The sequence below is a fragment of the Dendrobates tinctorius genome, unplaced genomic scaffold (genome assembly GCF_039654945.1).
Source record: "Dendrobates tinctorius isolate UK_male_01 unplaced genomic scaffold, ASM3965494v1 ptg000104l, whole genome shotgun sequence".
Taxonomy (NCBI): Eukaryota; Metazoa; Chordata; class Amphibia; order Anura; family Dendrobatidae; genus Dendrobates; species Dendrobates tinctorius.
The window spans coordinates 11,543,418-11,557,091 of record NW_027361772.1 but is presented as its reverse complement, the minus strand read 5'-3'; the positions used below and the strand labels follow the sequence as shown (position 1 = coordinate 11,557,091).

At 44.2% G+C, this 13,674-nt stretch overlaps 1 protein-coding gene across 1 annotated transcript in view; it reads left to right on the top strand.

The window, feature by feature from the left end:
* The first annotated feature begins 8,577 nt into the window (after window positions 1-8,577).
* The window catches only part of LOC141100335 (uncharacterized), a 98,286-nt gene continuing 93,189 nt past the window's right edge, over window positions 8,578-13,674 (top strand). Inside the window, exon 1 of the mRNA XM_073588735.1 lies at window positions 8,578-8,717. The gene's annotated coding sequence lies outside the window, so the exon portion shown is untranslated. The remainder of the gene's footprint in view (window positions 8,718-13,674) is intronic.

Here is a 13,674-nt window from a genome sequence, read left to right as displayed (position 1 = left end):
TTGGTGATAATTCTAAGTGGTATGTGTGGAGAAAACCAGGCACTGCTCATCACCTGTCCAATACAATCCCAACATTGAAACATGGTGGTGACAGTGTGGGGAGGAGGACTCCCATGCAGTTACCGGGCAGGTACCCAGGGGACCGCCATCAGGGTTCCTGAGGGAACGATACTGGGAGAACAGTAAAGGGAGAGACTTGACTGAAGTTGTCAGGAAAACAGGGAGTGGGGAAAGGGTAAAAGGAGCAGGGGGCGTGCTGAAGTGGCAGTTGACAGAGCAGGACAACAGACAGTAAGCCATGTGAGACAGAGAGGACCGAGGGAGCGGATGATGTGTTGTGGAGAGACCGACAGGGCCCTGTGTAAGGAAAGCTACGGACTTACCAACTAGTGACACGTGAGAGCCTTGCACCGGCGGACGCTCCCCTCATACGGTCACATACAGCCACCCCCGCTGTTTCCCATCCTGCTGTGACAGGTCCACAACCTGCACTGACCGCTGTGACTAGAGACTATTCCTTTACAGCGGTCAGGACACTGCCCCCCTGCCTTCTCCCACAGCTGCGGCCCTGTCATCACTGGCCCCAGGGGGGGCCACCTCGCTACAGGCAGCAGTAGAGGCCCCCGTCCGGTTTGCTCAGGGACTCTGGGCAGAGACTGGTGAATGGTTACATTTAGAGGCTGCGTCATCACCGCGCCCACCGGCATTGTTCCTTCATGGCCTGTTGCGCCCTATCGGCACCGTTTCTTCAGGGCCTGTTGCGCCCCATCGTCATCGTTTCTTCAGGGCCTGTTGCGCCCCACCGTCACCGTTTCTTCAGGGCCTGTTGCGCCCCATCGTCACCGTTTCTTCAGGGCTTGTTGCGCCCCATCGTCACCGTTTCTTCAGGGCTTGTTGCGCCCCACCGGCATTGTTTCTTCAGGGCCTGTTGCGCCCCACCGTCATTGTTTATTCAGGGCCTGTTGCACCCCACCGTCATTGTTTCTTCAGGGCCTGTTGCGCCCCACCGGCATCGTTTCTTCAGGGCCTGTTGCGCCCAGTTTCATCCTGGAGTATCGAGGCGTCAAGGCAGCCGCATCAACGACCTCTACGCGGCCACGCCTGTGAACCTGACAGACCCCTGGAAGAATAAGTTATTATAGTAGATAAGGACCCCCAGTTTGGTCATACGTGACCTATAGCACCCTGGGCAAACCAGGTTAGTCGCATCCATAATAAGAAAGTGTTGTTAGGTTTGTTGAGTCCCTGCGTGGACTGGTTATTGTTAACCCCTTTTGTTTGCTCAATATAGCCCCAGCGGCTACAGTTTATAAAAGTTGTTTCCACAAACCACACTCAGTCTCGTGCCTCGTCACTGCATCCTGCGAACTTGCTGAACCCTACAACAGCATCATGCTATGGGGTGTTTTTCAGATATCATTTTGTATCCCTTTCCTGCTTTATGCCGTTCAACTACTTTTTCCCGTAGATCCAATGACAATTATTTTGCTTTCCCCATGACTCACAATCCAGAAACATCTGTGGCTGGATGAAAGCTGCAAGTCTGACTGGATCCCAGAAACTTACTCAGCTTTGATGCACACACTGATTACAAGCAAACAGGTCACAGGTGAGGATGTTACCTTTAGTAGCCCATTAAACCCATTTGTGTCATCTTCTGTGCATGTAATTAAGCCAAAATCACCAGGTTATGTAAACTTTTGATCAGGGTCACAGGATGTTTTGGGTTGTCATTATGATTTAAAAAGAGAAAACACAGTACTTTGACAATAAATGGCTTCACCCAACCACTAACCATAAGTGGAGAAAAAGTTTTGGTGTGATCATTGATATTCTCTGAAAAAAAGGCCAAGAAAACAAAAATTCTGCTGGGGTATGTAAACTTTTGAGCACAACTGTTTATTCACAGTTGTGTTAAATAGTGTTTGCCCCTTCCAGTTGTCCTATTGTTTTGCATGTTTGTCACACTTAAATGTTTCTGATCACCAAAGAAATTTAAATATTAGACAAAGAAAACACAAGTAAACACAAAATGGAGTTTTTATAAGAAGGTCTTTATTATTAAGGGAAAAAGAAATCCAAACCTACAGGGTCCTATGTGAAAAAGTGACTGCCCCTAAATCTAATAAGTGGTTGGGTCATCCTTACCAGCAACAACTGCAATCAAGTGTTTGTGATAACTAGCAATGAATCTTATACAATGCTTCTGGAAGAATTATGGCCCAATCATCTTTGCAGAATTATTGTAATTCAGCCATATTGGAGGGTTTCTGAGCATGAACCGCCTTTTTAAGGTCATGCCACAGCATCTCAACCCGATTAACGTTTGGAGTGGCCTAGTCAAAGTCCTAAGTCTTAATTTTGTTTTGCTTAAGCCATTCAGAGGTGGACTTTGTGTATTTTGGATTATTGTCCTGCTGCATAAACCAAATGTGCTTCAGCTTGAGGTCACAAACAGATAGTATGACATTCTCCTTCAGAATTTTTTGGTAGACAGCAGAATTTATGGTTCCATTTACAACAGCAAGTCTTCCAGGTTCTGAAGCAGCAAACAGCCCCAGACCACTACCACCACCATATTATACTATTGGTATGATGTTCCTTTTCTGAAATACTGTGTTACATCTATGCCAGATGTAATGGGACATACAGCTTCCAAAAAGTTCAACTTTTGGGAGAATACTCTGTGTACTGACAAGCCAAAGTCTTGGGGATAATCTAGATGTTTTCTGGCAAAACGGACAAGCCTTTATGTTCTTATTGCTCAGCAGTGGTTTTAGTCTTGGAAATCTACCATGTAGGCCATTTTTGCCCAGTCTCTTTCTTATGGTGGTGTCATGAGCACTGACCTTAACTGAGGCCTGCAGTTCTTTGGATGTTGTTGTGGGGTCTGTTGTGGCCTCTTGGATGAGTTGTTGCTGCGCTCTTGGGGTAATTTTGGTCGTTTGGCCACTCCTGAGAAGGTTCAACACTGTTTCATGTTTTTGCCATTTGTGGATGATGGCTATCACTGTGGTTCACTGGAGTTCCAAAGCTTGAAAAATGGCTTTGTAACCTTTTCCAGACTGATAGATCTCAATTACTTTTTTCTAATTTCTTCCAGAATTTATTTGCATCATGACATGATGTCTAGCTTTTGAGGAACTTTTGGCCTACTTCACTTTGTCAGGCAGGTCCTATTCAAGTGACTTCTTGATTGAGAACAGATGTGGCAGTAATCAGCTTCCAAAAGATGTGATAAACCACACATAATTTACAGTTGCTTTTCACAAAATTAGAATATAAACAAAAGGTTAATTTATTACAGTTCTTCAATACAAAAAGTGAAACTCATATTACATAGTCATTACAAACAGAGAGATATTTCAAATGTTTATTTCTGTTAATGTTGATGATTATGGCTTACAGCCAATGAAAACCCAAAAGTCAATATCTCAGCAAATAAGAATACTTTATAACACCAGCTTAAAAAATTATTATAAAATCCAAAATGTTGGCCTACTGAAATCTAAGTTTAGCAAATGCACTCAATACTTGGTTGGGGCTCCTTTTGCATCAATTACTACATTAATGCGGCGTGGCATGGAGGCGATCAGCCAGTGGCACTGCAGAGGTGTTATGGAAGCCCAGGTTGCTTTGATAGCAGCCTTAAACTGGTCTGCATTGTGGGTTCTGGTGTCGCTCATCTTTCTCTTGACAATACCCCATACATTCTCTATGGGGTTAAGGTCAGGCGAGTTTTCTGGCCAATCAAGCACAGTGATACTGTTGTTTGTGAACCAGGTATTGGTACTTTTGGCAGTGTGGTCAGGTGCCAAGTCCTGCTGGAGAAGACATTTCCATCTCCAAAAAAATTGTTGGCAGAGGGAAGCATAAAGTGCTCTAAAATAGATGATTGCGCTGATTTTGGTCTTGATAAAACACAGTGGACCTACAACAGCAGATGACATAGCTCCCCAAACCATTACTGATTGTGGAAACTTCACACTAGACCTCAAGTAACTTGGATTGTGACCTCTCCACTCTTCCTCCAGATTCTGGGACCTTGATATCCAAATGAAATGCAATATTTACTTTAATCTGAAAATAACACCTTGGACCACTGAGCAACAGTCCAGTTCTTTTTCTCCTAGGTCCACGTCAGACGCTTCTGGAGTTGTCTATTGGTCATGAGTGGCTTGACACAAGGAATGTGACACTTGTAGCCCATGTCCTGGATACGTCTGTGTGTGGTGGCTCTTGAAACAATGACTCCAGCAGCAGTCCACTCCTTCTGAATCTTCCCAAAATTTTTGAATGGCCTTTTCTTAACAATCCTTTCAAGGCTGTGGTTATCCCAGTTGCTTGTGCACCTTTTTCTACCACACTTTTTCCTTCAACTCAACTGTCCATTAATATGCTTGGATACAGCACTCTGTAAACAGCCAGCTTCTTTAGCAATGACCTTTTGTGGCATACCCTCCTTGTGGAGTGTGTCAATGACTGCCTTTTGGACATCTGTCAAGTCAGCAGTCTTCCCCATGATTGTGGAGCCTACTGAAACAGACTAAGGGACCTTTTTAAAACTTAGGAAGCCTTTGCAGGTGGTTTTTGTTAATTATTCTAATTTACTGACATAATGACTTTTGGGTTTTCATTGGCTGAAAGCCATAATCATCAACATTAACAGAAATAAACACGTGTCATTACAAACAGAGTGAACTATATAATACATACTGTAAGTTTCACTTTTTGTTTTGAAGAATTGAAATAAACTTTTTCACAATATTCTAATTTTGTGAGAAGCACCTGCATGTTTTAAGGGGGGGGGGGGGGCAATAACTTTTTCACTCAGCTCTCTGTAGGTGTGGAATTGTTTTTTTCCTTAATAATAAAGACCATCATTTAAAAACTACATTTTGTGTTTACTTGTGTTATCTTTGTCTAATATTTAAATTTGTTGATTAGAATCATTTAAATGTGACAAACATGCAAAAGAATTGGAAATCAGGAAGGGGGTAAATACTTTTTCACACAAACTGTATATATTTATACACACAGTATGTGATAAAAGTTAGTACTCCCCTCACATTTTTGTAAATATTTCATTATAACTTTTCATGGGACAACACTGAGGATATGACACTTTGATATAATGTAAAGAAGTAGGTGTCCAGCTTGTATATCAGTGTAACATTGAGGGGCCCTCGAAATAACTCCAGACACACCATTAATGACTAAATCTCTGGCAACAGAAGTGAGTACACCATTAAGTGAAAATGGCAAAATTGTGCCCAATTAGCCATTATCTCTTGCTAAATTTGGTACTATTGCTCTCTTATACTGGTCACTGGACATTCAACATGGCACATTATGGCAAAGAACTCTCTTAGAATCTGAAAAACAGAATTGTTGCTCTGTCTATAAAAAGCTTGACTAGGTTATAAGAAGATCGCCAACAACCTGAAACTGAGCTGCAGCACTGGGGTCAAAACCATACAGTGGTTTAACAAGACAGGTTCCACTCAGAACAGGCCTCACCATGGTCGACCAAAGAAGTTGAGTGCATGTGCTCAGCATCATTCCAGAGGTTGTCTTTTCAAAATAGACATATGAGTGCTGCCAGCATTGCTGCAGAGGATAAAGGGGTGGTGGGTCCGCCTGTAGGTGCTGAGACTGTACGCCTCACTCTGAACAAATTGGTCTGCATGGCTGTCATCCCAGAAGGAAGCCTCTTCTAAAAATTACGCACAAGAAAGCTGGCAAACACTTTTCTGAAGATAGGCAGACTAAGCACATGGATTACTGGAACCATGTCTTGTAGTCTGATCACACCAAGATAAACTTATTTAGTTCAGATGGTGTTAAGCGTGTGTGCCGGCAGCCAGGTGAGGAGCACAAAGTCCTGTGTGTCGTGTCTACAGTCAAGCATGGTGGTGGGAGTGTCATGGTTTGGGGCTGCATTAGTGCTGCCGGCTATGAGAAGTGTGAGGTAGTGAGGGGAATCATTTATAAGGGTCATTATGTGTCCCCCAGGATGTGCATAGAGACATACTGAACACGTTGGAGTACAATGTAATAGCGGCTAAGCCTGTGGTTACAATGCAGCCTCATTGCCGCATGAATATGAAAGCCGCTGGCTAACAGGAGCTACAGTTCATTGAGGGAACCATGACTGCCAACATGTACTGTGACATACTGAATCATAGCATGATCCCTTCCCTTCAGAAACTAAACTGGGCCACAAGGCAGTATTCCAACATGATAATGACCCAAAACACACCTCCAAGCCGACTACTGCCTTGCGAAAGAAATTGAGGGTAAAGGTGCTGGACTGGCCAAGCATATCTCCAGACCAGTAGCGTAGTGCATTATATACTATACTATATACTATATAGAGGCCTATGTGAAGTGCAGCATATTAAATGGAGGACTATGGGGAGTGCATTATACTATATGGAGGACTATGTGAGTGAATTATACTATATGGAGGCTATATAGGGGGCAGTATGGCATTTAATGTGGGGTATTTGTACATTGGGGGATCATACAGTGTTGGAGCCATGAAACAGTTTGGGGGCTACTAAGGAGTCAGTACACCGTGTGGGGGCAATATACTGTGTATTGGAGAGCATCATACCGTGTAGAGTGGGCATACTCAGGACATTATTAAATGTTAAGTGGGCACTTATTGTTATAGGGGAACTCAGGTTATTGTGACTGCCAAAGGGGTATATTGAGGGCATTATTACTTTTTAGGGGTAAAATGTGGGCACTGTTTTCTAGGGCACTTGCGCAGAGCATTAATATATTATTATATATTCTAGAGTTTTGTTTTTCCATCTATATGGCACACAGTTCCACATAGTAGATGCAGTAATAGAGACACATATATGGCAGCAGCGGCTCAGCATTGGGGTATCAGTAGGATGAGGAGGCTGGGCATAGATGTGGTCGTTCTGAAAATGTGACAAGTCACGTGTGTCTTTGTTATAATATCTGCAGACAAGTCCAGGCTGGAGAAATTGTCATGTCCGCATGGACAGGAAAAGTGAATGACTATCAGAAAGAACGTCATCTGTAAGTTGCTATCTAGAACTGTTCTGTAATCACTGATATGTTCTGCAGCACTGGTATTTACCACTATATGGTCACTGTATGGCGGGAATATCAGTGTTGGTCTTTCTATAGAGATCATCTTCAGTAGCAGCCCGGTCATCTGCTGAGGGTCTCCTACATCCACCTTTAGGGTGCGCCACCATAGTTGTAATCAGGGTTACCCATTTAAGGGCCCCAAGTGTGCCCCATGTGAACCAAAACCCCAGCTATGTCTCTGTTCCAGACCTAAACCCTAAAGAGCATCTGTGGGGCATCCTCAAATGGAAGGTGGAGAAGCGCAAGGTCTCTAATATCCACCAGCTCTGTGATGTCATCATGGAGGAGTGGAAGAGGATTCCACTGGTAACCTGTGAAGCTCTAGTGGCCTCCATACCCAAGAGAGTTATGGCAGTGCTTCAAAATAATGTTCGCCACACAAAATAGTCACACACTGGGCACAATGACCATTTTTCACTTAGGGATGTACTCACTTTTGTTGACAGCGGTTCAGACATTAATCGCTGTGTGATGAGTTATTTAGAGGGCACACCAAATTTACAGTTATACAAGCTGTACCCTGACTACTTTACATTGTATCAGTGTCAGATCTTCAGTGTTGTCCCATGAAAAGATATAATAAAATATTTTTAAAAATGTGAGGGGTGTACTCACTTTTGTGATATACTGTATATGTAGATATATAAATTATATAATTAGTATAAATTAGGAAGACCTTTCCAAAACCTTTTGTTTTTCAGATCACCCCCTTATCCAGACTATATTTTCGGTTCTATCAGGGCTGGACTGGCCATCTGGCAATTCTGACAAACGCCAGAAGGGCCGGTCTGTTCATGGGCCACACTGTCTGCTATATTGTCAACAGAATCTGTGTTCTCAAGACACCCATAGTGTTAAGAGCTCTGACGAGGCACAAAAGTCGCTAACTCCAGTCACTTACACCAGAAGACCACGGGTATCATTAGAAATATCCTGCTTTCCTCCATCCAGGGTAATATTAGTAATATATCCCATCTGGTGCTTGGGGACAGTGACATCATGGACCTGTGAGATTTCAAATACCAGGACTGAATTTCAGTCCCAGTCCGTACCTGGGTTCTACCATATAATGTGCATATCGGCAATCCATACCGGCAAGACCACTTTTTTGGCCGGTCACATCAAAGAGATTTCACTGTATATATGTGTACATGCACACTTGCATTTCTCCCTGGAGGCTTATAAATTTCTCTTCCTTCCTCCTGCTCATAGAACAAGCTGTATTTCCATGGAGATGGATCCTTCAGCAAGGTGGGGGTTGCACAGTACTTTGCAGGGGTTAATGATCACATCACGGCTTGATATCATGTGCAGAGGACAGCACTGCCACCTGCTGACCAAATACTGGAATTAGCATGTCCTGTCACCTTGAGCAGGGAGGGACGGGGTCTATAGATTATAGGTTACTCCTGCGTGTGTCATTTTTGTCGCTGTATGATATAAATGCCAACATGATGTGACACGGTCGTCTAGATGATCCTGTTGTGTGACCCAGTTCTGAATACGAGCCAGAGGTGGAGCTGGGAGTGAGGTGAAGACGTACACACTGTGCTCGCTGTACCTGAGCGGCGTTTACCTGGAAGGTATTGCAATATATGAGGGGGAGCTGATGATAGGGTTGAAGCGGACACATAGATGCTGTGTTTATGACTGCGGTGGGGGAGGTGGATGACAATGTCTGGATGTGGTGGTGGTGGTGGCCCTGTTGATGCGAGTGGGTCGTGGTTCTCCTGATGTTTCATTATATGTCCAGGTTGTATTGATTATGTAGGATTTTATATTCTGTTATCATCTCTGACCAATCTTTATATGAGCAGCCAACCTTACAGTCTGTATCCTCATACTGGTTTATTATAAGACTACATCAATCAGTGTACGATACCTTTCTATAGACACATCTACGAAGACGGACATAGAGAGGTCATCAGAAGCAAACTGACCTGTGGCCTAATTTACAATGGTGTCCGGATATCCAAAGCGCTAAACTGTAGCTCTAATTATGCTGTATACGAATATGAACACTTACATTGACACACCTTATATATCGGGCCTGATTAGCACCACCTCATTTTTCTTCACTCGTAATTGGGGTACAATATTTTGCAGCACGATGGTAGAAAAGGAGCGTGTTTCTCTATTTCTACTTTTTTACCCCTCATTTCGTAATGATTCAAAGGTTTCTTTTCTAGCAGCAATGTCTACTAAACTGTTTGACAATGGTTTCATAAAAATCTGCAGATCTAGCAGTGCTCTGAATACTGAGCTCTGTATGACCCCGCCCACATCACTGATTGGCAGCTTCCTGTGTACATTGTGCAGTGGGGTACACACAGCTCATGAATATGAAGGGCTACATGACAGCAAGTTAACTACTCCTCTAGTGATAATCTCCCAATGAAACTGAAAATGACTGTTTCTGCCCTTACATCATGCCGCTATAAGAGTGGGTGTCCGTATACCCTTTAAATAGAAGGTTCTTCATGCTAGAAACGGCACCACTTTCCTTGAGCTCTGTTTGGTTTTGTACATTTTCCAGTTATGGAAATTGGTCTGACCTGCAATACCAGATACTGCCTATAGAAAGGAGTGGCAGTATATATATGTCTAAAACAAAATCACTTTTATTCTAGTCTTAAATAATCCTTTTCATATTTAGTAGAATATTTAAGTTAAAGCTGTCCATTTTCATCGTACACATGCAGTCATTCATTATAGACATGTGATCAGTTTTACATTAGCACCGGAATGCCAAATGTTCCCCCCAGCTGTCTTTATGAAAAAGCAAGCAATAGTGACAGTCTAATGACCTACATTTTTATTTATTTATTTTTTTTTTACATTTAAGTCCAATTGTTAAAAAAAAAAAAAACTTTCTGAGAATATTTGAGTAAGGCTATGTGCCCACGTTGCGTGTTAAAACGCACACTGAAAACCGGACTCCTTCCCAGAAATCGTGCGGAAAAAAACGCGATTTTACCGCAATTCTGTTTGCGATTTTGCAGCGATTTTCTCAAGCACTTTCCAAGCGATTTGAAGCATCGCTTGGAAAGTGATTGACAGGTTGGTCACACTCGTCAAACATAGTGTTTGACAAGTGTGAGCAGCTTTTTACTATTGAGGCCGCCTATGCGGCATCAGTAGTAAAAGATAAAATGTTAAAAATGATAAAAAAATAAAAAATCGGGTTAAATTCACCTTCCGGCGTCCCGCGCTGCCATCCCGGGCCACAGCGTTCCCAGCGATGCCTTGCGAGACCTGTGATTACGTTGGTCTCGCGTTGCTTTAGCGATCTCACAAGACCGCTAGAGTAATGCGAGACTACGTCATCACAGGACCTTGCCGCAAGGCATCGCTGGGAACGCTTAGGCCGGGAATGCAGCGCGGGACGTCGGAAGGCAAATATACCCCGATTTTTTCTTTTTTTACAGGGGTATGGTACCCAGGGCCTGGAGGACAGTCTCCTCTCCTCCACACCGTGGGTATCATCCGCAAATGAGACGCTTAACTTCCCGCATGGTGGGAATAGCCACATGTGGGAAGTAAGTGATTCTCATGCATTCCTATGGGTGCGGAATCGCGGCAATTCTTTGCGATTCCGCACAAAAGAATGATCATGCTGCGATTTTTTCCGCGATGCGTTTCCGCCGCGGAAAAAAGCGCAGCATTAGCACAGCATGGGGTGCGTTCTGTACATGATTTTTAAACGTTTTCGCACCGAAAATCGCGGCAAAAACGCTTAAAAATCGAATTGTGGGCACACAGCCTAACAGAGGCATAGTAACACTCAGAAAAGAGCAACAATGTACGTATGGGGACATTCAATACAAAGAAAAAGCATAATACATTATGGTTTACCTCAGATGTTCAGAGCCATAATATGGCTTCAGAAACTTACACAGAGACCAATTGTGTCTCCATCTTCAAACACAGTCAGACTCCGTATGAATCGTGGCATGTTACATTGCATGCCATATTCCCAGAAATATACCTATACCACAATGGTGTAGAGGAGGCAGATGATAGTAATACAGCACAATAATACAGTATTAAAGCATAGCCAGAAGTCTGAGAACATATAGGTAACAACCCCCGGGGGAAGGTAGCTATTTGGAGCGGCAGTGGTTGGATTTGAGCCTGGTGTTTGGAGGCACTAGTATTGGTTATAAATGTTATGTGGCAAATGGGGTTGTGTTACATACTCTGGTTTAGGCTTCATGTCATATGTCTAATAACCTATTCTGTAATTGTTGTACAAAAATCTTTACCTCCAAGACCACTCAAGAGCATCTATTAAATAGTGATTTTTTATGTCAAAATGACCCATAAAGAAAACCTTTCAGCAGGGGCGGAACTACAAAGGTCGCAGAGGTCGCAGCTGCGATGTGGCCCCGGAGTGCTTAGGGGCCCGCCCAGTCCAACAAAGAAGCAGCCGGCTTCATATGGGACCTGTGCTTCGATCACGTCCTGCGCCCCCTCCTCCAGCAAGGACTCGGTTATTCCTCCCCCTGAGCACTGCACTCCACCCCCCAGTGTCTCAGGTGATGGAGGATGAGACCTGCTGCCATCACTCTCAGTGACCAGTCACATCGAGCTCCGTGACTACAGAGTGCAGGGAGAAGGCGCGCTTTCAGGAGCGCGCGATGGCTGTTCTGTGCACAGGACCTGTGATGAGGTCACAGGAGGGGAGGAGTCAGGGGTCACATGATCAGGGGCCTCTGTGCCTGCAGGACTCTGCTGTGCTGCTGGTTGTCATGGTGCTGGAGGAGGGTAAGTTTATGTGTGGGGTCAGGAGTTTACAGGGTGTACGGAGTGAATCCACGTGTGTACGAGGTGTATGGAGCGGAGCCACGTGTGTACGAGGTGTATGGAGCGGAGCCACGTGTGTACGAGGTGTACGGAGCAGAGCCGCGTGTGTACGAGGTGTACAGAGCAGAGCCGCGTGTGTACGAGGTGTACGGAGCAGAGCCATGTGTGTACGAAGTGTATGGAGCGGAGACGTTTGTGTGCGAGGTGTACGGAGCGGAGATGCGCGTGTACGAGGTGTACGGATCGGACATGCGGGTGTGCGAGGTCTACGGAGCGGAGATGCGCGTGTACGAGGTCTACGGAGCGGAGATGCGCATGTACGAGGTGTACGGAGCGGAGATGCGCATGTACAAGGTGTACGGAGCGGAGATGCGCGTGTACGAGGTGTACGGAGCGGAGATGCGCATGTACGAGGTGTGTGGAGCAGCGCGTGTATGAGGTGTGCGGAGCGGAGATGTGTGTGTGTATTTTGGCATGGGGGGGCCCCATTTGAAAGTTCACACCGGGGCCCATAACTTTGTAGTTACGCCAATGCCTGTCAGCAAGTAAAAAGTGAATAGGTTTTGCTATTTTATTCCTGAATATTTTGCTTTTTCTTGAAATCTGACATACGGTTCCGGAGGTATGGGCCTTTTTATTGTTAATTTCTATGGTCTGTTGCGGTAAATATTTATACTTTGCTTTTATTATTTAGACAATTATGTCTACCTGTATATCTCTGCTAATTTTGTATATTAGTATTAACTTTATAAGTGTTATTCATAAAAGCAATAACACAGAGTTGCATCTTATATAGCAGTGTCTGGGTGTTAAACATTCCTTTGTTTTTGAAAGTATAGTAATCTGGGTAGAACCAGTTTGAAAGGAATTTGACAGAATCCATAATTACGATTTTGTTATTTCCAACTTAAATATCTTCTGCCTTAAGTAATGTAATGTAAGAAGCCATTCCCACTTCTCCTTATCTTTGTGGTTGTAATGAAAACTTGTGACAGGGCTTCTGAGATCAGAAAAAAAGTACACACTGGTTGTGTGCCCATGTCTCCGATCGATCGAGACCCTGATTTGATCAAAACTGGCAAACGTGTGAAACCTTTCGAGTTTGTTCTAAAACTTTCCATACAGGTTTCCACATCATCTATCTAAGGTGTTGTGGCTCTCAAGATTCTCTGGGGTGTGTCTTTAGGCGGCTCCGCATAATTACTCAGTGAACCATGGCCTCATGTATAGACCATAAAAATTACTACTAAACAAAAAGGTCCTTATCTCTGGAACCATATAGTGTATTAAAGAAAAAAAACAAAAAACGGAATACACAGAGGAGCAGTGGGAATAAAGTAAAAGCAAAAACTGTCCAGTTCCCGACCTTTGACGCCACATGGGAGTCATGAAAAGTCGTGCCAATCCGACTCATGACGCCTATGTGGCATCATTAATTAATAGCCCCCCCTACGGGTCGGGTGACCCGGGTCACTGAAAGGTCTCCCGACCCGCACACAGAGGACCCTTTCTAATTCACCCCAGGGGGGTGGCTTAGCCCCCACGTGGCTCCGATCGCTCTGATTGGCTGTTTCACTTTTAACTGATTTGGTGAAATATTTGTCATGGTATGCCTAGGTTACTTTAGGCAAAACCCCCGGGACCCCTGCGATGTCCCTCAGACTAGGGGAACCCTGTCTGTCCCTCTACCCAGGGTTTACACTGAAGGTGTGCCTGCCTGAGCCTCCACCCTGT